The sequence below is a fragment of the Bactrocera latifrons genome, unplaced genomic scaffold, assembly GCF_001853355.1.
Source record: "Bactrocera latifrons isolate USDA-ARS-PBARC rearing strain unplaced genomic scaffold, ASM185335v1 scaffold_119, whole genome shotgun sequence".
Lineage (NCBI taxonomy): Eukaryota > Metazoa > Arthropoda > Insecta > Diptera > Tephritidae > Bactrocera > Bactrocera latifrons.
Window position 1 is genome coordinate 627,878 of NW_017534619.1, and position 25,903 is coordinate 653,780.

At 35.2% G+C, this 25,903-nt stretch overlaps 2 protein-coding genes across 2 annotated transcripts in view; both read right to left on the reverse strand.

The window, feature by feature from the left end:
• Positions 1-13,102, reverse strand: part of LOC108978179 (serine/threonine-protein kinase OSR1) — a 45,618-nt gene extending 32,516 nt beyond the window's left edge. Inside the window, exons 1-2 of the mRNA XM_018948336.1 lie at positions 13,020-13,102; positions 12,752-12,805 (exon numbers count right to left, since the gene is read on the reverse strand). The gene's annotated coding sequence lies outside the window, so the exon portion shown is untranslated. The remainder of the gene's footprint in view (positions 1-12,751; positions 12,806-13,019) is intronic.
• The window catches only part of LOC108978180 (E3 ubiquitin-protein ligase RNF181 homolog), a 77,951-nt gene that overhangs the window by 39,930 nt on the left and 12,118 nt on the right, over positions 1-25,903 (reverse strand). The window contains exon 2 of the mRNA XM_018948338.1: positions 12,752-12,805. The gene's annotated coding sequence lies outside the window, so the exon portion shown is untranslated. The remainder of the gene's footprint in view (positions 1-12,751; positions 12,806-25,903) is intronic.

Here is a 25,903-nt window from a genome sequence, read left to right on the forward strand (position 1 = left end):
CAGGATAACATAAAAATATTTAAATTTCAAAAAAAAAAAAAAATATTACAAAATGGCGACGGCAAAATGGCAAAAAAATCACTTTATCACTTTTTATCACCTTTTTAACTGTTGATAATATAAAAAAAATATATTTTTTTGTTTCTAGACTAGAAAAACCCATTAAAAGGTGCTGCAAAATGATAGAACATGTCTGTTATGTTATTTTCTGGCAATATCCATTCTCTCGATTATTTTCAGTCTGGAAGTCGTCATTAAAACGTTGTCTGTATTAGATGTTATATAAAGATTACAAGGATTCTTATCACAAATATCCGTTTGAAGAGGCAAGGGCAGGATTGAGCTGGCACATACTAAAATACTTTTTTTTACAAACCAAATGTTTTTTGTCTGGTTGCACTTAGTCTCTAAATGTATGACGATTTTACAGCTAGCATTTCGATGTCAACCTGACAACTTGATCATTAGATTTAACGATAAATTGAAAGGCTTCATGAGAAGATTGTGATTTACAGAGAAGGTAACGGGCTGATCTCTAACAAATGTTGAGATGTCTATATGTAAATAGATGTTTACCTAGATACATACATATGTATGGATATGTATATACTTAACGTTGATAGTTATGACAAGCGAGAACTTTCTAATGTCGAGCGCGGAAGACGACAACTACAACAATAACGAAAATTGCGCAATTCCTGTTACCGACGATTTACGACTAGGCGATGTTAATTAACATTCGGCAAAGCTACATAACTGAAATTGCTGACGATTAACAGTTAACGGCTTCGCATTTAGACGTATGTATGTACGTAGTATGCATGTTATGTTTACCGACGCTTGTGCAAAATATTTATGTACTTACTACGTACTATGTAGGTATGTAAATATTTTTGTTTCCAAGGTGGTAAATGCACTAATTTCTCAGCTAAAATTCATTAGCGAACTGGCTAAAAGCGACGCACATATATGTACATACATACGAGGCTATATATACCACATAAGTTTACAAATGCACACACATACATACATAGATATCAATATTAGTAATATGTATATGCCTCATTGCTAAGCGTTCGGGAGGCGAGTTGTTGTTAAGCAGCCGCAAGAGGATCAAGTCAAATGATCAATTAGACTAAAATTATATTTGGTTGTGTATAAAAGCAAATTAACACTATTAAAAATAACCGAACGGACGATAACTAATTGCAAACGAGTCGCAACCGACGTTGATGGTAGTGGGTAGTGATGGGTGGAAGGTCCGTTTTACTTTTTATTCCCTAAACAGAGTAGTAACACAAAAATGGAAACGATATATACACATTTATTTGATTAGGGTGACTAACTGAGTTGATTTGTTCATACCCGTCAGTTTGTATATCATATACGTGAACTAGTCGCTTAGGTTTTGGGCTATTGATCTGCGAGTTTCGCATGCGTTCCTTTCTCTACAAGTACATTTGTCGGAATCGTCAATATCGGACCACTATGTCATATGGCCTCCATACAAACTAATTGAACAAAATTCAGTCTTGTATGAAAGACTTTTTTATTTGTCGAGATATCTGCACGAAATTTGGCACAGATTATTGCTTATAGCAACGATACAATCTCCGAAGAAATTGTTCAGATCCGATTACCTATATGCTGCCATACAAACTGGTAGTTCAAAATTCCGCCCTTGTATGGAAAACTATTGTATATGACAAGATATCTGCACGAAATTAAGATCAGACCACTAGCATATAGCTGGCATATAATCTTATCGATCAGAAACAAGTTCTTATATAGAAACTTATCTATTTGTGAAGGGCATTTAATATTCAGTGCAAGCGAAATTAACGTTTTTTTTTTTGTGTTGGCTAATTTCTTGGCGCCTAGAGCGTGTTAGATGAATAATATTGATATATTGATTTCAGTTACAGCTTATACTTTAACAACAACAGCAGCAATAATTTTATACTTTTGCACTCGCAATTCGCGACAAAGCGTATTAATTTGTTTACTCAACAAAATATTAAATGAACACGCAGATTTCAAACAAAACATACAGTTTTTATTTGTTGTAGCCAGCAAAAACATTTATGCTACTTTGTTGTTGCAATTTATTATCGACTATTTGGGGCACTTCAGGCTTTTCATGCTTCACTGCATCGAGCAAAATAAAAAGGAACTAAATGCGCTAATTAAAATTCACGTGTAACCACTTTGTATGTTTGTATGTATATACGTGTGTGTGTGTGTGTGAGTGTCCTACGGCATCACAGCGAAATGTTGCAGTAAAAATAGCGAATTTATTGCTTTTATCAGCGCTATAAATACACCGATCAGGCAGCCAGCGCCCGGCAGCAAGCAGCACAGAGCGTGAAACGATCAAACGCCCGATCACTGATTGGTAGCAGATCAATAGGTGTGAACACACGCGAGTAGCAGGCGGGAAAAATATAGCGAAAGCCAAGAAAGAAAGCAACACGCGTTCCAAGTGTGCTTTAAAATCGATCGAGCACGCTTTTGATGCCGCACATAAAGGGACGCTAACATTAAAGTAAATTTGTTGAAGCTTAGCGCGTGGCAGATCACCTCAAATCGAAATCGCATCGATCATTATTTCATATTTGTACATATGTATGTATGAAGATAATTGTAAGGGGCGGCGCTAAAATTAAAATAAATGCGACTCTGACGTTATGCACTCAAGCTAATTCAGCGATGTATTAATTTATAGCTGACGGCTATAAAATATCTGCGCATATATTCCACTCCAAATACATATGTATGTATGTATATTAATATAATATATTATACGGTGTATGGTATGTACTCAGATATAATCGCTAGAAATCGGGCTCATGCGCAGCAGTAAGCTTTTAATTTAATGCCTTAGCAAGTGGCAATGGACCGTATATATACACAAACATACGAGCATATAAGCATATACATATTATGCAATGCGATGGCCTGCGTCAGCTTGTCTACGAAATTGAGGTGTTGATCGTTGCCTGCCACATATTTCACACTTTAAATTGCAAGCACACTGAATTTTTTAATTAAAATGTTTATGTTTCATGCTGTGAGAAAGAAAAAATAAAAATATTCTACAAGCGAAACAAAAAATAATTGAGCATTTATTTTCCATTTGGAAGGACATTTACACGGCCGTTAAGAATACGTTTAATGAAAACAGCTAATATCTGTATATGATTTTGTACAGCTAAACCATTTTTGTAATACGAAAGTTGCTATCGGGATCCCGAACGTGAAACTAACATACATAACGTAAAGCTCTTTATACTGAAGCCTTGATTAAAAAAAAATTTAATCAGTATTTCTTTGTTTCTATTTAGAAGGTCACAAGATGTCTAACCTGAGAGCTGCAAAGTACTTATTTTATAGTAGGCGTTTGTATAACATGGGAACCAATATCTTTTTAATGCGTAAAAATGTGGACGACTTGCCGAATCGCGACGGACTATTGGCGAGAGAACATTGAGAGTTGCAAAACAGACATTTTCCCGAAAGGACATACATGTGAGGGAATTCTCAGATTCAATTTCGTTACTAAAGAGAAGCAAATAAAAACTATTCCCACCACAGCCGGTTCTACATTCCGGATTTACCCAGCCAAGGGCTGTTTTTCGTAGAAATCATCTCTGCAATCAGGTGCTTGGAGCGAAACCGCCTATCTGAAGCATCAAGAGGTCCTTCCTTAATTACGTCGACGACATTATACAATACGCCGAGCAGACTTCACCGACTTCGTTTCAAAGAATGGAGTACTTGGGGTCTAACCACCAATAATTGCAGACGACGAGCGCGAGAAACGAGTGACCCATACGCAGATTTGTTCTGTACACTGTAGCAAGATAAACTCCTATTCATCTAGAATCGATCCTGATATACTATCGTCCCCCATGACAAGCAGGGATTTAGTAAACTAATTTGTCAACTTCATGACAAGGATCATCTGATCATCCAAGGGGAGCAGCATTATCGATGCAACATTACGTTAAGGTTCACTAAGGTATGCTACTGAATCACACAATCCATCATTTGATGGGTTCACTCATAAAAATTAAATAATAATAAAATAAAATCGGATAAAGGATTTATAAATAACAAGACCTTAGTGTTACCTAGTCGTTTAGTAGTCTGTACTAAGACCAGTCGCTGTGAGTCAAGTAGAATACACGTTAGTTGTTAGATTATAATCCATTAAGCTTCCATTACGTTTATAAATATTCACATACTTTTTGGTTCCAGCTTCATTAGATTCGTTATTTCTTTGAATCCAAATTCTGAGTATGAATATATTTATTTTATATTTATATTTTATTTTAAATTATTTTAAAGATTTATTGGGTTTATAACTATATTCGTGCTTTTTAAATTTAAATATTTATATTAGTTCGATTCAAAGTAAATCATCCTAAAAAATATAGTAAATCTAATTTTGGTACCCTGTCTGATGTGCGCCGTATTTTAGTAGGAGCATACTGCATCGAACAGAAAAAATGGTGGACAGAAAGTGTAGGATCTGGGCTATAAGGAAGGTGAGTCAAAACTTCTCAGCTGTTCTCCAAATAATTTCTAATCAGTCTTGCAACAAGAGGTGGATTATTGTCTGGATGGAGCATTATTTTCTCAATTGCAATTTGTGGAGTTGTTRTTGTTAACTTTCCTCATTAAGGGTTTCACACAATTTTTGAAGTTCATAATACAGTATGCCCTGCTGATCTCATAGATCAATAGCTTGTCGTTATAGATATTCAGCTTTGCTGTTGATTTGTCTGGTTGATTAGGTTTCACATATGAATTTTTGCGTTTAAGGTTGAACACAGTAATGGATCATCAGTCACGTTCGTTTAGCTTGAATTCCTATGACACTTAATTTCCTTGCTTTTAAAAGTAAAATAGCTGTTTGAGTGACTCCCAAAAATTCATAAATTTGCCAACAATATTTCGCACTAATAAAGTTATAAGACCCAACATAAAATTAATAATTTAATCCACTATATGGATTTCCAAATGTCATATTATAAGATCCCTCAATTAGGTACACAAATATTTTTTCAAAAATATTTCTTTGAAACCACTATTAATTTTGAGTAAAAATAAGAGAGTGGACTTCGACACATTAAATTCTAACCTTTTGCAACAAAAAAAAAAAAAAAACGCTATACCAAACGAAAATTGTAAAAGGATACAAAATTTTACTCCAGTTTGTGTTTAAGATCCTTGACATCAACATTTCCTCATGAAAACACTAACACTTTCGTTAAGTTACGGGATTGCATGGCATAATCGTCACGCTTCGTGAACAATTTGAAGGTTTGCTAACGGAAGCTTCATTATGCAGAACAGTGCACAGTGTGAGATTTAGTCAATCTAGCATCTCGAAATTAAAAAAAAAGTGTTTTTGTAACTCGCTCATATTTTTTTTTTTTTGACGTGAGAAGAGACCCCAATTGTTACGAAAACAAACACAAAAGAGAATAAAAAAATGTTATTGGCGTGATAACAGCTATCAAACATATCAAACACGTGCAATTGCATAGCCTGCTACAATTGATTTGCAAGCTTGCATTGATCACAAAAGTTTGAGTGATCAGGTCGAAGTTGTGAGTGGTTTTTTTTTTTGGCCTAAAATATTTTTTGTATTGAAGGTTATTACTTAAACTTAAAATTTTTGTTTTATACAATATTTATTTTTGCACTCAAGTATTTTGAAAAAATTGTTTTATAACCACCTGAAAGGTAAGACAAATTTTAAAGTTTTCAAATATTTGATAGACTAGATCTTCCAAGTYCCACGGAGTTCCATGATGGGAATGCCAGCAGAATCTTTGTTAATGTGCCCAAAACAAATTTAAACAATAAAATCCTGCCCATTTTTTGCCTTTTTTTAGTATGAGTGACATATCGCGAGAGGAGCTCTGTCGGAGTTGGTTGAGCAAGGTGAAAAGCGAAAAAACAGAAGCGGTCGAAAAGCACGTTATATAAATTTTTGGACCAGATGTTGACGATAAAGATCGTATAAAAAAACTTTGCTTCCAATTTCAATCGCGATGGAGCAAATCTCACCGTGATAAATCAAGATTTATGCATGACAATGCTATTTGGTTAAGTTCAAAAATTTCTGCTGTTGATTTTGCTCTTGATCACGCACCATCAGCTTCAAAACAAATACCTCAACGCGGAAGKCAAGAAAAAGAGTTTGCTGAAAGTGCTTCCAGTACACAAAAACGGAAATGCAAAGAGTTAATATCAAATGTAGCTTCGGAACAATTAACTATCGCTACGGCAATGTATCTGAGATCCTGTGGAAAAAGAGACTCAGCAAACATTGTCAAAGAGTTGTCGGCTTCATCTCCTTCGAGAGGTACAGCTATAAAAAGGAAGGGTAAGCATTACTGAAAAGAATAGTCTTACACCAGATCAAGCACTGGCCATGATCGTAGACAAAAAATTTATCAACTGAGCAATACCGTGGAATACGATTGCATACGATACCATACAGTCCGAAATAGTATCCATGCTATGACCTCATTAAGCAATCAAAATTATTGTGCTACCCTAGCCTTGTTACTGTTACTGAAACATATGCCGAAATCAATTTGCAATCCTTAATAAACCACGCGGTGAAAAGATTAATAGATGCACAATATGAGGTTTTTAAGTCGTTCCCTGCCAYTCAGGATGAATTAAGCATAATAATAAAATGGGGATGCGATGGAGCTGAACAGAACCGTTACAAGCAAAAATTTTCGGATGACAACATGTCAGACGAAAGCATGTTTTCTCTTTCGATGGTGCCTCTTCAACTTAACTCTGGAGCTGWAGGAAGGAAACATATTTTTTGGCAAAATCCAGCTGCGTCTTCGACAAGATATTGTAGACCGATCAAATTTATTTTCACGGAAGAGACACGTGAGGTCATTAAAGCTGAAGTGGAGCATATTCGGCAGCAAATTTCTGTTTTGAAACCAACTAGCTTTGAGCTTCACGGTTATAATTTCACGGTTAAAGCCACTTTAATTCTATGTATGATTGACGGCAAAGTCTGCACCACTCTTTCAAATTATATGTCATCGCAGGCGTACTATTTATGTGGTGCAACTCCAAAAACTATGAATGACATGAATGCCTTATCACAGCGCGAAATCGATGAAAATATGCTTGCTGTTGGTCTTTCACCTCTACATGCCTACATAAGGTTTATGGAGTGCTTGTTGCACATTTCTTACCGATTGGAAATAGAAAAAAGTTACGTATCAGGCGATGAAAATAAGGAGAGCGTTGCAAGAAGGAAGAAAAAAATACAAGACAGGTTTAGGAACGAAATGGGTCTTCTTCTGGATATGCCGAAACAGAAAACAGGAAACACAAATGATGGCAATACGGCCAGAAGATTTTTCAAAGAAGCAGAAAAGACATCGGATATTATAGGCATAAATGTCGATCTGATCAAGCGGTTTCGAGTAATACTTATTTGCATAAACAGCGGCTATTTTATCAATATAGATGCGTTCCAAAATTTTACGTCAGCAACAAGAGAGCTTTATTTGAGTTTATATCCTTGGTACTACATATATGCCAGTAACTCTCTAGAAAATATTGTTTCATGGAGGAGCTATCATTTCTTCTTGCATTCTTCCCATAGGAAACTTTTCTGAAGAAGCGCAAGAAGAACGCAATAAAGAGTCGAGACAGTATCGCGAACTGTTCACAAGAAAAACGTCCCGAGTTGACACCAACATAGATTTATTGCAAAGGTTGCTTATCACGYCAGACCCTTTGATTGCAAGTTTACGTTTGCACCCAAAAACCAAGCGTTCTACTTTACCTTCTGAGATCATTGCACTTCTGTCTGACACCCAACTAAACGATGAATTTGATGATTTAGCATAAAAAACTTTGCTTGCAGCTCTCTGGAATTTTTATTTTTGTATAAATTCCCTATTTTTTTTTATTTCTACTTTTCGCTTTTTACTTTTGTATAATTTGTATATAATTTCTTTATTTTGGTTTTTGATTAATATATCTCATTTTGAATATTTTCCATTCTTTTAAGAACTTTCGTTGAATGTTTTAGTTTTTCCTTTTTATTATGTTTTAGATATCAATAAATTTAACATTGAAACAACATTAACTTTTTATTTTTCTCATTTGCAAAGAATCATCGAAAACTAAAGTTCGAAACTTGAAGAATTTTATAGATATGCTTGTATGTGGATGCTTATATCAATATATCGACAAGTGTTAGTTAGAAGAGAAAAAAAGAAGAAATTTTGAATATAAATGTGTAAAAAAAATTTTTACCAACTAGTGTCTTTGAGAATAGTTCGGAACTAGTCCCCTTTGACCCTAGTTGGAACTAATTGTCTTTCACCATATTGAAGCTTATAATCTCCTTAACGATCGTGCCAAATTTCAAGGTCATGTCTCTACAACTTCATATAAAAATTAATTTTGAGATGCTAGATTGACTAAATCTCACACTGTGCAGTGGCCAGGTTTACTAATTTGTTTTTATTTAAATGCGGCAGTGGCTTTAGTAATTAATGAAATTAATTAATTAGAGACAATGTTTGAGGTAAACAACAAATCGATTTGACTTCCTAATCAAAATTGCATAAATAATGGATTTAAGGGTTTTACAATGTAGTGTTTAGATTTCATTTTAATATGACATACAAAATATCATATAGAGCTATTAGGAGATTATGGTACCTCAAAACTATTTTTTTTTTTTTGTTTGTAATTTCTTTAGATGCTCTTCGGAGAGTTTTAAAATTTCATACGTACTGTTCCCAATATAAAATACAGAGCGCTCTGCGGGAGAAATTGGATAAATTTCTTTGTTATTAGATTTGAAAGCAACTCTGTCTGACTTTAGATTTCATTGCTGTTGTCTGGAATGAGTCTTAGTGGATTCATTCTGGAAATGCACGACAAGAGAAAAAAATATATGTATATGAATTCAGAAGATGTAGATAGCATTGAAGAGGTTGGAAATTTATTCTCACACAAAATGAATAGATCACGTGTTTCGATTTAAAACGTAATGAAGCGATCAAGAGAGAATATACATTCTAAGCATAGAAAATTAGATGACACTTTCCCAATAACGCCCCGATGCACTTAGCTGAGGGCTACGACTGCACCTCGGACAAAGAGCGCATGGGTTCAACGCGTGTGCAGCAATTGTTTTCGCTTTTATTGCTTTTGTTTTTCAAAATTGTACTCGTAAATTAGCAATTATCATTGAGTCGGCAATCAGCAGGTCTGTCACGTGACCGACGCGATCGACCATACACAAACTACAAATGAGGGCAGTAAAACCGGCGGGGCGGGTTATGAGCAAAGCCAATAGACGCGATTGCAAAAAAAACAAAAAAAACAGTAATTTAGCGTGTGAGTACACGGCCGACGGACGGTCAATCCGATACCGCGGCAGACGACCAGTGACATTCGGACATAAGCAAGTTCAAAGTCAATTCTACAATTTGCCTAATCGGTTACAAACAATTTGTGTATGTATATCGGTGAGTATGCATTTGATTTATGCTGCTGATCGCGACGGAACCTGCCTGTTCATGCTGCTGCAGCTGTTGTCACAAATAATTGTCTACGGTTGAGTGAACGTGCCAATTGGGCGCCATTAGCCCAAGTACATACCAGCGACAAGCGAGCGAGTGTTGTAAAAGATTTTTCATATGCCTATCATTCGTATATCTTTATGTATGCGGAAGAGACAATGCGATCGAGTGGGAAGAGGCTTTTAAACTAATGTACAAATTTAATTCATTTTAGCACTAGACTTCTTTTTAGTTTTCATGTTTGCTTGTCACTTGTAACATTGTAATTTGTCTATGTTCTATTCTGCCATGAAAGAAACGAATCCGCAGCCTGCCCCTTTTGGCGCACGTTTTTATATTTTGTAGTATAATTATTTTCATTTACCGTCGATCAGGCATGCGATCGCGCCATTTCTCTGCCACAATTTATCGTTGACAGAATTTCTCCACCCACAACACCGTTTTTATTGACTACGCAGTGTGGTTCGGTATACGACGAATTCAGCTAGTGATCTCAATTAGTTGGGGGTTAATGTAGTACAAGCGGATGCTATTCTGCCTATATACATAAATATGAGCGTATAATCGTTGTATGTGTATGTAAGAAAATGTAGTTTAATAGTTTTTAATAAATATGAATGAATTTTCAGTTCCGAATGGATGTCTTCTTTGCCGTATTCCGAGTTTTCCGTCATTAAACTAATATGAATGAAAGAAAATTAAATTTTTTTTGAAATAAAGTCAAGGCTATTTTTGCCAACGGTTGTTTCTTTCGAAATTTAGATCATTCTGATGACGTCAAGGCTATTGCGGCAGGAAATAAGCTAACAATATTGATATACATATGTCCTCAGATTTGGAGAGTGACTTTTACATATGTATGTTATGGTAACGCTTAAGTCGCCTAATCATGATTATAAAGATTTTCTTATTTCTGACTAAAATAATATTGGTTGAAAATTTTAGCAGTCCAGCCACTGTAGAAATTTTAAGTTAAGGGATGAACTAACTAGAACTCCTAGCTTAAGTGCCAAATATTAAGAATCTTAATTTAAGATTTCCAAAAAAGAGCGTGGAAATGAATTTAGGACAAACGAATTAAAACACATTTACGTTATTTTTCATTTTCTGTCATTGTTGGTCAATGGCTATAAACCTTCTAAAGCAAATTCTTGTTTCAGAAAAAGTCAAAATGGTTTGGAAATAACATTGGGCACAACTAAAATACCATCCATCAAATTTAACTCTGACTGCACTATTTAAACTGAGCGTTCAGACAGTGTCGATAAACATTTTTTCCTAGATTAGTATATCCTTTTATAAAGAGTGTACACGAAGACCGCGTAAAATCGATGCCTTTGGCATCAACTCGGACTGACGTATGGAACGACTTCGCGCGACTTTTACGTCGAAATCTGAAATGTAAAGCGTATAAAATACAACTTGTGCGAGAACTGAAGCCTCTCGACCTTCCCATTCGAGATCGCTACGGTCTATGGGCTCTTGAAAAGTCCCAAGAAGATCCGACATTTTCGAACCAAAATTTGTTAAGCGATGAAGCCCATTCTGGCTCAATGGGTATGTAAACAAACAAAATAATCGCATTTGGGACGAAGAGCAGCCTGAAGAGATTCAAGTGCTGACATTTCATCCAGAAAAAACAACGGTTTGATGTGGTTTGTGGGTCGCTGAAATCATTCGTTTATATTTCTTCAAAAAATATGGCGGTGAGAACGTAACCGTCCATAACGACCGTTATCGCACCATCTTAGTCGACTTTGATGACTGAATTTGCAGCTCGTGATCTCGGCGACATGTGGTTTTGGATTTATTGAGAGATTCACGTTTTGGGCCGGTCGATTGGCCACCAAGATATCAGTGAGTGATATCACAACGTTAGATTTTTTCCTGTGGGGATATGTAAAGTCTAAGTCAACCCCACTTCGACTCAGTCCTCTTAGCAAAACATCACGCATGTCATTCGCCAGAAACCATTCGAAATGCTCGGACGAGTCATCGAAAATTGGACTCAACGGATGGACCATCAGAGATGTAGACGCGGTCAACAATTGAAAGAGATAATCTTCAAAAAATAAATGCCCCAGAATGTTTTTTCGAATCATAACGAACATTCCCCATTAAATCTGATGTTCTGTGATTTTTTTTTAAAGAAAGAAAGTAGGGAACCCCGAAAGGGTTCACTCTTTAGTATATGCTTTTGTGATGTTTCATCTCCATATGACAAATTCTTTGTGTTTGGTAGCTGTTTGTTTACGGCGCAAAAATTTCGTCTGCTGAGATTGAGTTTGAACAAGTGAGCTTGAAATTTCTAAATCACGGCTACGGAATTGTTGAATATGTTGTAAAAGTGTTTTGGGGAACCAACTTTATCACATACGAGTACATCAATATTTGAGTGACACAAAGCATTCATTCTTCTGCATGAAAGACGTGGATCCGCTTCTGACGATAACATCGAAGGAGTTAAAGAACAATTCTTGAAAAACGGCGCAAGATGACAGGGGATCTTATGGGGTTTTATGGATCGATATGCTTTGACATAGTCGTAGCAAAATATCGTCCAGTAGAGCTCGCAAAGGGGAAGCTACAGTGTAGCATCAATGCCGGCGACAAGACGTGGGCTTTTCAATAGGACCTCGAAACTATCTAACAATCAAGGGAATGGGGCTCCGGAAACCGAAAAAAAATCAAATTTCGTTGCACTGAAGACTATTAGTTCAAAAGAAGATTTTAAAGGTGATAATAAGATTTGTATTAAAATACGTTAAATTGTTTTCTTCAGTCATTCTGAGTCAAATTTGATCAGTATGTACCAATCGGATTACTTCAAATCTGTGTGTTTCAACAGCCAATCAATCCATTCATCTCTCTCCTTGCAATGAGCTCTGCCCTCTAGTCAGAAAAAATGTATATCTTATCCAGTTAGGTAAACGCTTGCTTTCCTGTCTTTATTTAATTATATACCATTTTTCATGAGTTCCAAACGAACCAAATTTTGAATGTGGCAAATTTGGTCTGAGACAAATTACTAGACATGAAACTATTTTAAATCAAAAAGCGCAAACCAAGCACAACATACTAGGTGCCTACGGCTGGAATTTGTATTTCCTTAATGTATCTACTTTTAGCCTTAAGTGTGGTTATCTACATACCGTTCAGGATGGTTTCAGCTAAATTGTTGAGGTGATAGAAACAAAACCTCTTTTCTGAAAATAGAGAAAGAAAATATTGATTAAACAGAAGTGGTGAAGTGGTTTTATTTAAATACTATCTACCATAGTGTAAACAATTTGTTATTAAATTTGGTGTTGAAAATCAAATATTGCAAAAATATATTAAATGAAAAACAAACAGGTGGCAATCCTTTTAAGTACATACTCAATTGTAAAGTCTCTTTACTTTGATATAACAGACGGTAACCTTTTCGATCCAAATCATCATTTTTTCTCGCTTCTTGCTTTGTGGCGAGTGCAGAACCTCTTCTTTGTTGTCGTTGTCAAATTACCGCTTTGTGGCAGCTAATTATTCCACCAATTGGTTAACTACTCTTTCGACTTCTCTTTTGGCTTCACTCTTTTGCTTGGCCTCCTTATCTTCTTCCTTCTTTTCCTGCTGCTCATTTTCAAGTTTCTCCAACAATTCGGTCAAGTCCTTGCTTTCGTCTTCGCCAAGCACATGAAATACTCTACGCGCGGCCACATTGTTGATCACAGATTGCTCCATCATTTTATTTAGATGAAATTCACGTGTGATCTTCGTGCACACAACACCCTTTTGTTCTTGCACCAAGGTGTTGTCATACAAATTGAATGTGGTCTTCATATTGCGCAGATCATAAGTTTCTTCGTCGAACTCTTTGCCCAACTTGAAGGTGAGTACAGTTGGTTGATCATCGATCACTGTGATTAAATTGTGGGTGCTTTCAATCTTATGTAGCATAACGATCGGTTTTTTGGTGTTGCCTAATTTGCGTTGAACCAAGCCCATGCCAAGCTCCTTCATGTAGGCATCGTAATTATCACTAGTCACCAGCTGATACTTCTTACCCTCCCAACAGTTGATTTTCTTTATCATTTTTCTATTATTCTGTTGTTATTTCTTTAATTTTTAACGGAAAATTTTGAAAATTATTCCAAATTTTTGTATGATTTGTTTACGAATATAATTTTTTTTGTGTGAAATCTCTTCTTCATTCGGTTTTGAAGGCAATGTTTTTGTACGAGTAAAGTTTGTGAGGTTTGAAATAATTTTTTTGTATTATTGAGAAAGGTATTGATAAATTAGAACTATTTATGTGCCAATACTCGTATTTAATTCATTTAAATGTATATTTTTTTATAATGTAGAGGTTTGGATTTGCGTGAGTACGAAGAGCTTGATGGAGACCCCACAATCTGCGCGGAATACCGTGGGATAAGCCTCCTCAACATTGTATATAAGGTTCTATCGAGCCTATTGTGTGAACGATTACAGCCCATCGTTAGCAAACTAATTGGACATTGGCTTCAGGCCTGGATAATCAACAGCTGACCAGTTATTCACCACACATCACCTCTTCGTGGCTTGCAAAGCTACTTTTGAAAGCACGAAAGGAAGCTGCCTTTATGTCGCTATGTCTGAATTTGATATCCTTGCAAAACTAATATGGCTGTCTAAGTGGACGTTGAGCAATACCAAATCTCCGTCAGGATTGGGAAGGATCTTTCCGCGGTGTTTGATACCAAACGAGGTTTTAGACAAGGCGACTTCCTATCGTGCGACTTCGTCAATCTGCTGCTGGAAAAAATAACAGCTAAATAGAATAGATATAATCTTCTATAAGAGTGTACAACTGCTGGCGTACACCGATGATATTAATATCATTGGAAAAGAGTAGTATTTTCTGAAGAAAGCAAAATAATTAGGGATTGAACCCCTAATACACCAGAATACACTAAAGCATGGTGGCGGCTGTATAATGATTTGGTGTGTCATGTTGTGACGTGATGTTGAGCCTATTAGTAAAAACGATGGCCGCATGGATCAGCTCAAATATTATACATGTCAATCATAGACAACGTAATGTTACGATATGCTAATAACAATATTGTGGATTTAGCAGCAATACAACGACACGAAACATACTGCGCGCGGTACAAAGCAATGGTTTTAGGAAACCGAGGTGACTGTATTAGACTGGCCTTTATGCTGTCCGTAACCGAATCCTAATCGAAAATCTTTGGACACATTTAAAGAAAATGAGTTCGGTTCTGGAAATTTACAGGAATTATACGAAAAGGTCAAATAGGAATGGAGTCAAATTCCAAAGGACATCTGCAAAAGTTTAGTGGAGTCAATGCCTCGTAGATGTCAACCCGTGATTGCAATGAAATATTAACTTTATAACTGAAATTAAATAATTTTTCCAAAAAAAAAAAAAAAGAAAGCATTGCTAATCAGTTGTACGCATCTGTATACTAAACTGAAGGCTTTTCAATATTCCAGTTGACTCTTTACCACATGTATCGGTGAGTATATTATTTATTATTATTCTTGTTTTTCTATAACTATCAATTATGGCTTAATTTACGAATTAATTGAGTACGTTTTATGTACTGCTGCAGCTAATTGCCTCGCTCGAAAATTCTATTAAGAAGCTTCAGTTCGAAGGCGACTAACTTTGGACTTTTCTTCCAACAAAATTGTAATTAATTTCCCACTAAATGGCTGAAAATAATATAATTAACCAAACGATTTCAACTGATGCAGCAAAATCCGCAAACAAATGTACCGTATTAAATTAATGGCAAATAAATAATTTGTCTACAGAGAAATTGTACAGCCAACCAAAATACGTGAAAATTTATTAATTTCAACAGCGCTGTACCTGACAAGACAAATTAAAATTTTCAATTAAATGTACAGCGAAAAATATAGCCAAAATTAAAGAAATTGCAAAATAAACGGTGCGCCTTACACCTGCCGGCGATCAGCAAAAATCTCTGTGATTTTGGTAAAATTTCAAGAAAAAAGTTGCGTGCGTTTATATATGTATGTACATAGTCTAACTATAGAAATGCTAATTGGTAATCGAACAATTTATTTTTGTGATTTGAATGTTCAAAATTTTCAAATTTTCGCGAGGACACAAAATAGCGCGCGACGACAAATTAAGGTGACAGCAATGGCATAGATTAATTTTGAAAATTTGCATGTTTTAAAAGTGCAATTCATCGCATCAACACACATACATATGTACATATGCATTGCGTATAAATTTCGAATAAAATGCCGACATTTCGCATTTGTGTGAATTAAATACTGTTGAGTGTACACAAGTACACACGTCAATGCCATGGAAAGTAAATTTCGAAAATTTATTGCAAACGAAAGTGAAAGAGCTTTTAAGCAGAAATAAATATACAAATAAATGCATAAATACGTAAATACGTAAATGGGCGGTGCTAAAAATATTTGTGCAGTGGCATGGTATTTCGAGGATCGCGATGATTTTATTTTTTTACTGTATACTTATTTATTTCGTTTGTATAGAGAAAATGACGAAGCGCGTTGAGTCTGGGAATTTTCGTATGTATGTGAGAGTAGAAATATATATAAAATTAGAGGAGAAATGGAAATTTCTACAAATTAAAGTATGCGAATCGGAATTGGTGACTGACAGTAATGGAAAACGTTTAAAAATTAATAAATATAATTAAAACAAAACAAAAACAAAAAAAAGATATATCAAAATGTGCCCAGTAAAAATTCAAAAGCAAACGATAATATTAATTTAAAATATAATTTTAAAAAATTCCATACCGTCGAATCGAAATTTAAATTTTTACTCGAGGACAACCGAACGGATAGACATACACTTGTGCTCATATAATTAAGTCATTCAGTACTTTTTTACAACATGTAAAAAAAACAAGGTATATTTCTTTATGCAACATCCCTAATATTGCGCGAACAAAAAGTTCCGTTATTCTAGGAACGATACCGTTTTACAGCGCATTGAAGTATTTTCGTTTGGGAGAGTTTAAATGAATTTGCCATTTATTGTCAATTAAAGTGTGCTCACATAATTAAGTCATTCTGTTTGAAACGGGTAAATTAAAATTTTTTCGTCACAATTTACATCAATATTGTTCTTTTTTACTAAATTAAGTTATTCTTAACAAAATTTGTAGTCATCGTCGTCATGGGCAAGAATAAAAGCACAACTTCAAGCGAAAGAAGGGTCATATGGGAATGTTTTCAAAAATATCAAAATATTGCCGAAGTTGTAGATGTTTTAGGATTTTCTCGAGGCAAAATTAATAACGCTGTTCAATTTTATAAAAAAATAAGACTTTTGAAAATTTACCGCGCAAAAAGCCAAGAAAGACCACCCGTTCTGACGATAGGGCCTTAGTAAGGCTAAGTAAGTCTGATCTATTTTTAACCTCCACAGAAATTAAGGCTCAATTAGAGGAATACCACGGCGTACAAATATCTGCGCAAACTGTACGAAGACGACTACAAGAAAATTCATTGAATGGCCCTTTAGCCCCTTTGCAAGAACTCAATCCCAAATACACTAAAAAAACCGTGAAACATGGCGGTTCATCGGTGATGGTGTGGGGTTGCTTCACGTCATCAGGCGTTGGCCCGATTGTTAAAATAGACGGGAAAATGACAGGTGAAATGTACAAAGGAATACTGGAGAACAATTTAGACGGTGATTATGTGGACAACTTACCGTTAGCTTGGATTTTTCAGCACAATAGCGACCCCAAACACTGCTCGCGGGTCGTTAAAACTTGGATACGTAGTTGAAATATTAAAATTCTGGATTGGCCAGCTCAAAGTCCGGACCTAAACCCCATAGAAAACCTATGGCGGATTATAAAAAGAGCCATAGCTGCACGAAAACCTCGCAACAAAGATTCTTTATGGGAAATAATACAGGCAGAGTGGTACAACATAAGTCCCGCTCAATGTGCTACTTTAGTCCAAACAATGCCTAAGCGATGTACTGAGGTGCTACGTAATAAAGGCTATCCAGCTAAGTATTAGTCTTAGGTAAGGTAAAACTGCAAAAAAATGTCGTATACTTCGAATAACATTTTTCTTTAGGTGACTTAATTATATGAGCACAACAACATGGATTTTTATTATTTTAGAAGTTGAATAAAAAATAAGTATTCTGTTTTGAACTGAATTAAAACTTCTTCCATTTTTTGTAAAATTAAGTTTCATTCCTGTACCATAGAAGTTGCTTTGAGTAAACTTTCGTTCTGTTACTGGCGTGACTTAATTATGTGAGCACAAGTGTATATCAAAGCTATATTTTACCTAGCCAGCGTAACCGCTGTCTCTTAATTCGAGTCAAACGTTGTTGTTGGTATCAATGCTAGGTCCAAAATAAAATTATAATTATTTACAACTTCAAAGTTATGACTGTCAACAGTAACATGGGAACCAATCGCGAATGTGACGACTGTTTGGATGATATTGGATATTTCATTTTGCCCTCGTCCACTACGAGACCCATTTGCTGAAGCCACATCGATCATATTCTACAAAGAAGCTGATGCATGCCCCTTATCAGTTCTCCGTCATTACTATAGAGAAATATTCTCAATCAAAGCAAATAGACGAACAATTTTTACTTGAAATACATATATCCATAGTATAATCCCACCTTTAGGATATATGTACATACATTCAATTTCGGTTTATTTTGAAAAAATGCAGTGTGTTTGGACCAAAAGGTGGTAAAGGTAAATTTCCACCGTGAGAGAAACAAAATTTGTACAAGATAAAAACAGAAAACGCAAAATCTTGGTTTTTTTAATTTTTCACATAAATATTGAGGTGTTTGTGAAAAAAATACACACACAAAGGGTATTGAACTATTCGTTTCCGATAACATTTTCCAAAGGACATGTAGTTTTGCCGGATAAACCTTGTTTAATCCTTTAGAATTCAATTAGAAGCCTCCCCTTACTTTTTCCGAGATTGGATCGCCATATATTATTTTTCCTTTAATGTTTGTTATTTTATCTTGCGTTTCCGATGGTTTCAACTTACTATGATAGCTTTAATTTTTTATAATTTTCAAAGGCCACTGCAGTTATTTAATCAATATTTTTGAAAAAATTTTCCGAAAATTTGCAGTGCATCCCAAACTTATTCTCAACTGAAAATGTCACTTTTTGAGCCGAATTCTCGACATTTGCGCAAAATTTTGCTTTTCTTTTTTAATTACAAGAAAAATGCGGTTAAGGACACGTCCACGCTTTACTGAGGCTGACACATACTATTACTCTACTACCACCATCTATATGATTTCTATTATGTATTAAAAAAAATATAGAATTTTTGTAAAGCAACTTGTGTTAGTTTCCAAAAAATGGATCGTAAAGCATTTCGTGTGTTAAATAAGCATTGCCTTTTGAGGGAATAAGGGAAAACACTTTTGCACCGTTTTTATACAATGAAGCGTTAAATTTACAAAAAAAAAAACAAAAAACGGCTGAAGCAAAGTTGTAGACCTAATACATTTTTGGAAAGGCACAAGTTTGTGGAAAACCTATTATTTTCTGTATTTATTAAAAGTAAAAATATATTGTCTTTTCGTTTTTTTTTTTTTGGATTTTTTAATAATTTTAAAATCTCACTGATAGACACTTTTTTTTCAGAGTTCTTCTTGCAGAAGGCTACGCTAACAATAAAAAAAAAATTATTTTTTTGACTTTCAATCAAACGGATATAATCGCTTAACAAAACTACCTCAGCAGTAATCGATGATGAAGAATATACTAAAGCAAAATAGGTGGAAGAAAATTTTACTACAAAATTATGTAAATTTTTTTACAAAAAATTCAAATAAAAAAATACATAAAAAAAAATAAATTTAAAAATATTGAAAACCAAATATGCGGGAGTAAATAGTTTATATTTATGTAACTACAAGTATTTAATTCCGAATACTGCCCGCAAAGAACTGAATCAAGAAGAAACTAAATATTTGTTTAAGAATACAAAGATTATGATTTGCAAATAACTAGCAACTATGTATTTATGATTATTTTTAAAGTACACAAGAGACCCCCCTGAGTCGAAACCGCGCGTGTGCACAAAAACAATACTACAAAATAGCTAGCAAAAAAGCAAAACGCAATTAAAACCAGTTTTAACTAAAAATGTTTACTATAAAAGAAGCAAAAACAAAAAATAAAACAAATTTGCATTGAATGAAACCGAGGATCAAAAGTAAAAGCAAATAATAAATTAAAAAGAAAATGCGGCTTTTGCTTGCGCTCGACGGCAGTAGATGCCAATCAGAATGCCGACGCGCTCAGACTAGCTATTCTTAACGAATTTATGCAACACACATACACACCTACCCTTGTACAAAACGAGATGTATTCAAATATGTACGGACATATTAATTTTCTTAAAAATAGGCAGAATGTACTCGACGATGCAACGATTTGTAGCGCTTCAGCCTTTGTGGGCCAACGCTTAAGGCATTTCGTGCCGATTTGAGCGATATTGACTATTGATTAAATGCACCGCATGCCTGTACGAATATGGCAATGCATGTTAATAATCAATGGAAAATGTATAACAACAACAAAGCACTTACAGTGACCCCTAATGGCACACTTAACTGATAATTAGATTTAATACATAATTTTATAACATACTTAGGTACATACATAGACATTAAGTGTGATTCTATTAGTCATACGAGGTAGTTGAAAAGATAACAAATGCTGCTTTTTCCACGTCAGAAGATTAAAGCTGATAGACTGACATAATGAAGAGTGGTGAATCAAACAAAAACTGGTATAAAACTGGTAAACTGTCATAATTAAGTTAGAAGGATTTCAAATGACTTCAAAGAGAAGTGTAGAACCGAACAGACCTTTTGTTTGGGCTGTCGATTGGCCAGCAAGATCCTGTGATATCATACCGTTCGACTTTTTCCTGTGGGGACAAGTAAAGTCTAAAGTCTATGCGGACAATCCCGCTTCGATTCGGGTCTTCTAGCAAACAGCAGGCGTGTCATTCATCAGTTACCAGCGAAAAGCTCGAACGAGTTATATAAAATTGGACTCAACGGATGGACCATCTGAAACCTAGCTAGTCGCTGTATCCTCCCGTAGAAATTTCGAGCACTACCCCTGTCGACCACGTTGGCAAGTAACCAAATTGATCTTTGTAACCACGCATATCGGTTTCTCTTTTTTTGTCTGCAAATGGGTCTCGCTTATCTCTTCAACTCTCGGTACTTACTATTTTTTGTTACTATTTAAACTTTTCTATACCCTGCACAGGGTATATTCACGAAGTTTGTAACACCCAAAAGAAAACGTCGGCGACCCTATAACAAATATACATGCATTTCTATAAATGATGAGCATGACGAAGTATGTGGATTTAGCCATGTCGGTCTGTCTGTATATACCCGAACTATTCACTAAGTGTTTGAGATATCGATCTGAAAAATTGCAAACGTTTTTTTTTTTCAAGAAGCTGTTTCTTTGTTGGAACCTGACAGCATATAGCTGTCACACAAGCTCATAGTCCAAAATCAAGATAAAGTTCTTCTTTTCCTACAATCGCCGACGGTCAGCCAGGTCCTCTTGAAGATAGTGATTTCGAAGATTGGCGATTTTTTTTAATCAAAATCTCAATATGAAAGAAAAATTATATACTCAAGTGTGGGCTGGCGGTGACCGACCCTGAACTGAGCCTTACCACCTACAGTCTCGAGGAATAATTCGAGTCTTGGTCTAACACATAACTATGAGAAAGCATAGAAGAGCGGAAGTCGATTTATTTTTCCTTTCTACGAAAATAATTATCAAAATTATCTAATTGCTCTAGACAGGTTTGTTTAAATAATTAGAGAAACAATAAAAGTAAGACTTCATTCATTACCATGAAGCTAAGCAGTATAAAAAATAAGAGTAAATCTCAGAATACCGTTCTTCCGTGAAAAATAACCACAACAACGCTGATAATCACTTTTAAACATGGAAAATGTTAAATACTTTATAATCATTAACTGCAAAAATATTTTTAGAAATAATTTGCAGTTAAACAACTTCACATAAATATATGTATGTATATTTAAAAGCGAAACGGCAAAACAACATGTTTAAAACATTAAAACACAGTTGCAGACACACACATACCTACACATCCACAGAAGCAGGCGGCGACCGCAAATGCGAGCGGAAATTTGCACAAAATAAATAATTGTTCAAATTCAAATAAACAACAAAAAGGTCATAAAAATCAGTAAAGCTAACAGCAACAGCAGCTGACAGCGTCATTAAGCATTCAAGCAGATAAAAACAACAAAAAAATATATAACCCAAAAACAAATGAAAAATACAGAGAAAAATGACGGTGGCAATACCCACCCACAATTACCCGGTTGGTTGGAAAGTGAGTGCGTCACACTTACAATAACAACAACAGCAGCAATGGTGCAGTGCGATGCAATGTTAGAAGCTGTAACGCCACAAACAATTGCTGAGCGCTGCCGTTAGACGCTTAATTCATACTAAAATTGGAAATTTTCATCAACCGAAGCATGAACGAGACAAAAAAGTTGTAGTACTTAAATGTACTTTTTACACATCCAGCTATATAATATAGTATAACTGAATGAAATTAATAAAAAAATAAAAAAATAAAAGAATAAAAATCAAATTCAAATCAACAAAGCGTCATCAAGTAAAAATTTAACTGTTCGGCTGTGTGCAGGGCGCCGGGGTATACCGGTTTAGGTGGGGTATGAGTATGTACTCATAAGTCGTGTGCAACAAAACTGCGCGCTCCGCAAGGTCGCTCTTACGTAGTGACACTAGCAAGCGACTACTTTGTGTCTAATATACTATGTATATGTAGATCTACATATGTATGTATGTGGGCACTTGTAGCGGCTGTGTTCATTCATTTGTTCGACACGTCGATCTGAGATATTTTATGCCACAAAAATTCCACTAATTAACCCGTAAATTTTTTTTGCGGAGTTCAGCAGCTGTTTTTAGAGAGGAACTACATAGGTGCATACTCGTGTCGGCTTATATACAAGTGTATATATACTTATAAATGTATAATATATATTCTCACATTAAGAAAACTCAGCTTTTGACAGGTCTTAGTGTATAATATGGAGTTCATTGCCCGAAACCAACTGCATAGTCAACGAATTTCAGTGATTTTGATAATAAGAATGGATGATGAAAGATGAAAGATGGACTCTGGATTTCCTTTTCGCTCCACTTTTTATTCGGCTTTTCGTGTTTTAGCCTTATTTAATTCAAATAGGTTTGCTCCGTTTCTTCTTTTTGTTTACAATGTTTTTATTTTTGACAGCAGCTGATAATTTGCAAACCAGTGTTGCAAATAATACATTGACGTTTTAGTGTTGCCTATTTGCAATGGTGCAGCAGGTGCATAGCTATAAATTTTGTTAGTGCAAAAGCAAAAATATGCTCGGTAATTTGCAATTGCAAAGATGCGAGAGCATTTGCACCAGATTCTCAATTGCCCTTATGTGTTACCTCTAGCCGAGATGAAATTTGCAGGCCTCTGTTAACACAGTGTTTTGGCCTTAATGCCAACACGAAACTGAATGATGAGGACCAAGTTAGTAGCTAGATGCCGAAAACAATCGCAGTAACGCAAAATCGGCTGCAGTATTACAATCATCTCCCTGCTCAAAACTATTGGAAGAAAACTAGATTACATTTTACATATACATATATAAAGGATGGATTTCGCGAATGGTCTGTATGGTAACGAGGCAAAGTTGGTCCAAACACAAAATTACTATCGAAAAATCCAATCAGTTATCTTATTAGACATAGAAAATCTACAATCGACCACGAACAGGATCTTCTTCTATGCCGCTATGTTCGAATTTGGTATTACATATGTGGAAACTGACGTTGAGCAACACCAAAAGCTCCGTTAGGATCGGGAAGGACCTCTTCGAGCCGTGCCATACCTAGCGACGTTTCAGACAAGGGGACTCCGTATCGTGTGACTTCTTCAATCTGGTGCTGGAGAAAATAATTCGAGCTGCAGATCTAATTAGAGAAAATGCAACCTTCTAAAAGAGTGATACAGTGAGTGGCTGATGAATTTTGCTACATTAAGAAACTCAAATAATATTTTTGTTCAGTGTATGGAATTCATTTATCTTTTATTCATGTTAAAGGTAATTCAATTTTATTAAATATAGCTTAATTAGTTTTAAAAATAATGGAATTGAAATGATCCAGGGTTGCCAATATCTATATACTGTAGTAATTATCATAATGTTTGAAATTTTCTTAAAATAACTCAAAATCAGAGTCGGCTGCAATTATTTATTAATATAGAAACTATTTTTAATAGTTTTTTTTTAGTTTTGATATTTTATATTATAAAAAATTGTAATTGAAAACATAGATGTGTACAAAACTATATATGCGTATTGAGCAATGGCAACATTGTGCAAATGAAAACAAACAAAGATGGCTGAATTCTGCGTTTTTGCCACGTTTTCACTGCTCACACATTTTGCCGATGAGGAAGGAAAGGGAAGGAAGGCAGTAGCGTTTTTCACTGGCTCTGCTATAACGGTATGATTTGAAGCATCTTCTGGCAAAATTCCAAGCGAATTGGCAAGTCTGCAGCGTTCAGTTTGTTGGCCATTTCAATTTTATATGGGAATAAGTCCAAATCTTTGTGCATAATTGACTGCCTGCTTACACTCATTTGAGCAGATTAGATTCTTGTCGAAACACGTGGATTGTTTTGTATGGCTACAGCAGCGATTGTTTCCTCCGTTCGAACTGAAGGATTTCGATGGTAAGGTCTTCTGTTGACTGTCCCATGCTCGGCGAATTTGTTTACAAGTCTCATTATGGTCCATCTGCTCGGAGGATTGCCGCCAAACGTGCACCTATGCTCTCTTTGAACCGAAACTACGGACTCCAGTGCGTTTCAGTGTCCCAGTTACCTATTTTTGTTAAATGTAAAGTCAATCTGCAAAATAAAAAAAATTAACCAGATTCATTAACCCTTTCACTACCATGGGGATCATGCATCCCAAGAGAAATTTAAAAAATCGTCAAAAATACAATTCAAGCTCAATTTAGATAAAAAAAGGTCCCTTTGGCAGTTTACAGTATTTTTCGTTCAATATCAGCTGATTTGGTTTCGTTCAATAACTGTACTGCCTTTTATTGCAATTAACCGACAGCAACCTTCAGTGAATGTGCACGTGTTTGCCTATTTGTAAATGTATAAAAGTGTTTCTGTTTACTAAATTAATTTGAGTGAATAAAATAAGTGTTTTTCAATATAATAAGGTGAGTTCGCAACAAAATGTTGTAAATAAATTCGTTTATTTGGGGTTTTGTCCAGTTGGGATATATKATCCCATTGGAATTGTATAATTCAAATAAGCGGGACACATAATCCCATTGGTATACATTTCCGAAATGGAAATATTCATAGAATTTATATCTTTCAATTTTACAGAATGAATAATAGAAAAAAATCTGCCAGAAATATGAGGGAAGACGACATTTTTGCGATTATCAATTCCAGCGACTCTGACGTAAGTGATTTTAGTGCTTCTGACTCAGAGTATATTCCGGATTCCGAGAACGAAGTAGACGAGTCTCCGAGCGAGGATGATGAAGTAACGGATATTGATAATGYAATAGTGTTATCCAGTGAAAGTTCCAATCTTCCAGTAGTATGGGGAGAACCATCAGTTTTATTTCGTCCTCGCTTTTCTATCACTGAAGACGTTGAGCCCATTCTGTTGGCTCAAATTTCAAGGAATGCAACTGAGTTCGAAGTCTTCAAATGCATTTTTCCAGAATCATTATTTATTTTTATCGCGCAGTGCACAAATGAACGTTTGAGCATTCTAAAAAAACAAAAAAGTTATAATATTGCACCAACTGATGCATCAGAAATTAAAATTTTGTTGGGCATTATGCTTATAATGGGTTATAATAAAGTTCCAGAGATTTCTGATTACTGGTCCCAAAATGAATCCATGGGAAATGAGTACATAAAAAAGGCGATGTCGCGAACTCGTTTTCAGACCTTAATGTCAAAATTATATTTTAACTTCCCTGAGAAACCTGAAGCAGCATCTAAGCTTTATTATAWAGAAGAAGTTACCAATTGTTTGAAATATACGTTTGTCAAAACTCGTACCGATAGTTTGCGTCAAAGCWTCGATGAGTCCATGGCAAAATTTAAAGGTCGATCTTCTCTAAAGYAATATCTTCCGATGAAGCCGA